Genomic DNA, 3,065 nt, shown 5'->3' with positions numbered 1-3,065 from the left:
TACAATCGCGAAATTCGCCTAATAAGTATGGAGTGCAGATGTTTAATAACGGAAAGAGGATCAATTAGCGTGTATCACTCCTGATTTAACTCAACAAAATTAATTCTATATTTTTTTGTTGCGGCTGTGGTGTATTCCATGTATTCGCGCGACTGTATTTATAAATACAATGAGGTAATCAGCCTAAAAAACAGGGATTACAACTGTTTAATTATGTATTCCATGTATTCGCGTGAATGTATTTATAAATACAATGAGATAATACGCTTAAAAAATAGTGATTACGGGTATTTAATAACAAAAAGCGCAATATTGAATTGTATTCAATTTCACTATATTGAATTCAGTTGTATTGAAAACAACAAAAAATCAAGATATAGGGTGTATACCGTTCTATTCAATTCGATTGTATACATTATATTCAATTCATCGATATTCATTATTCACTATTATACATTGTATTCAATTCACCATATTCAATTTGACTGTATTCACATAACAAAAAATCACAAAAAGTGATATTTGACTGTATTAAAAAAATTACAGACCTTCGGAATACATAAAATATGGGCGAAAAATAATGTATTTATACAAAAATACAACATACTTGAGTGTATTTATATAGAATACAATGTATTTGTACCATTGTATGTGACTCAATAGCAAAGAAGAGAAGAAAGTTAATTGTGATATTCGGCTGTATGCAAAAAATACAGACCTTCGGAATACACAAAATACAGGCGAAAGAATAATATATTTATACAAAAATACAGTATATTTTAGTGTATTTGAATAAAATACAATGTATTTGTATCATTGTATGTGACTCAATAGCAAAGAAGAGAAGAAAGTTCGCCAGAGATGGCATTTTTCGGCCAAGAAAAATACTGTATACATTGTATTAAAACTAAAAAAGGTTTTCCATTTACACACAACGGAGGAGACGCCCCCACCAGGTAGGCGGCCACGGGTCATAACGCACTCTTCGCAAATGCAGACGAACAAAAACCCGGTCCTCAAATCTTCTTCGGCGACTCTGCTTCAGATTTTCAAAAGCTCAATCCGTATCCATGGCCAGATTTGTTCACCTACTCCCGTTTCGCTCCAGATCTATTCTCTTCGCTTCAGAAAGTCCACCATTGCCACCAAAAATGGCTGCTACGACAGCTGCTTTGATGGAAAAAAAGAGAGAGATTTGAGGAAGAAGAGAGAAGATTGAGAATCTTGGTGAGGGTGAGAGAGATAGAGAGAGAGAGATAGAGAGAACATAACTGGCGTATTCACACCTCAATGGTAGGGTATAAAATAAATACCTATTTTACTATAAATAGAAAAGGTAGCTATAAGTAATAATATTTTAAAATTGTGTTGGTTTATAATAAATAAGGTGTAATAATTTGCTATAGGAGGTAAAATCTATCTCTATATATATATATATAAAGTTGGGAATTGACCAGCTGATGTGGCATCCCTCTATAGTCAGCTTTCTTATTAATCTTTTTCTGATTTTTTGAATTGTTTTTGTTATTTCACTCCAATTCATTTATTTTTATTAGCCCACTACTTAAAATAATAAATACTACTTAATGGCCCAAAACATTAAGCCCAATAACCGTTTAGTTTTGCCCTTTGACAATAAAACTCCACATAGCCGTTTTGTTTTCTTTAACACATTACACACCCCACGTTCTGTGCGAGTCTTCTCGCAAAGGTCAGAGGCTCAGAGCTTCGTCCAAGGTAAAATTCCCAACCTTTCTTCCGTTCATGACATGGGTTAGTCGTTTGAGTTTTCCAACTATCATTCTCCTAATAATTCTCCATTCATCCTCAGACCCACCAAAGCATACAAGCATACTACCAATAATCTGCCAGTGACACCATTTCAAGCGAGCGTGCTGACGAGTGACTTTTGGTTCTCACAATGGTTCAAACAATGTCAACAAATTAGGTTCGTTTATATTTTTCCCTTTACTGCAATATGAATGTGTTTTATGAGTACCGTTATGGTTCTAATGCAATGAACGATACTCGAAATTCCATCTTTGAATATGATTTTGTATATTTTTTATTTCCTTTGGTGTACCTGTATGGTGGCGCTCCACTGTTTTCTTTTTCTCTTTGCTGATGTCTTTTCTATTTATAGGGAAAGTGATTGATGTACTGAAATGGGAGGAGGAGCTAATCAAGGAAAATGTATTTCCTGGGAATGTCAAATGTTTAGAGGACAAGTATGATAATATGCAGAAAAAATTAGAGGAGTAAGAATGGAGATATGAATAGTATGAAGAAGAGTGTAATTTGAAAAGGAGAGTAATATTCTTTTTTTTTCCTTTTGCTGAAAATATTGCTGAAGATATTAAAAATTATGTGTTGAAAAGGGAGAAAATAAAGAGAAAAACTTAAGAAGATTTTTGATGATAGGCGAAGGGAATGGACTTGGTTTCCATTTTATATCTCTTCTTGATTTTGGTTCTTCAAGTGGCAACAGTTCGAACAAAATGGTCAGGTAGCCCATTTTTATTTTTCTTCCTATAGTTTCTTGGCTTACCAACTACAGATTTGTTGCTTAATCTTGCTTTGTACTGAAGTCATAGCAGTGGCCAAGGTTTTTACTTTTTAATCCTTAAAAATTAGAAGAAAGGTTTAAAAATTGGGTGTGCGTATTTCTTGTGCAGTTATCTATGAATTATTAGCGTAATTCGACTTTGACTTATCACTAAATGTGTACTGCGACTGTCTTTGTTATCGGAAGTCCACAATTCTTTAGTTGGATTGCCACCATTTGTCGTTTTAGTCTTTGCCTGGTCGTATTCAAGTGCAATGAGAAGGTTCAACTTAATCAATGTTAGAAGAAAAAAATGACATGTGGGCACATCACAAATTGCATAAAAAAGGTATTGTGGTGTCAAAACATTTATAATAATCATTTTATTAAGACTCAAACTTTTCTACCCAATATATTTTACTGACTAAAAAGAGTTCCTTACAGCAGAGGAGCATTCTACAGAAGCAAACAAGGACAATTTACTCTAATTAATTAGTGTAAAAAAATATGAATATATAAC

General features: G+C 33.3%; 1 long non-coding RNA gene across 1 annotated transcript; it reads left to right on the top strand.

The window, feature by feature from the left end:
- The first annotated feature begins 1,667 nt into the window (after nt 1-1,667).
- Nucleotides 1,668-2,451, top strand: LOC104097479 (uncharacterized). Its single transcript, XR_011409056.1, has 3 exons — nt 1,668-1,737; nt 1,832-1,948; nt 2,144-2,451. It is a non-coding gene; the product is annotated as an uncharacterized lncRNA (long non-coding RNA).
- Nucleotides 2,452-3,065: the final 614 nt, after the last annotated feature.

Source organism: Nicotiana tomentosiformis, chromosome 1 (genome assembly GCF_000390325.3).
Source record: "Nicotiana tomentosiformis chromosome 1, ASM39032v3, whole genome shotgun sequence".
Classification (NCBI taxonomy): Eukaryota; Viridiplantae; Streptophyta; class Magnoliopsida; order Solanales; family Solanaceae; genus Nicotiana; species Nicotiana tomentosiformis.
Note: the sequence above shows the minus strand (reverse complement) of the source record. Positions and strands in the feature narration are given on the sequence as shown.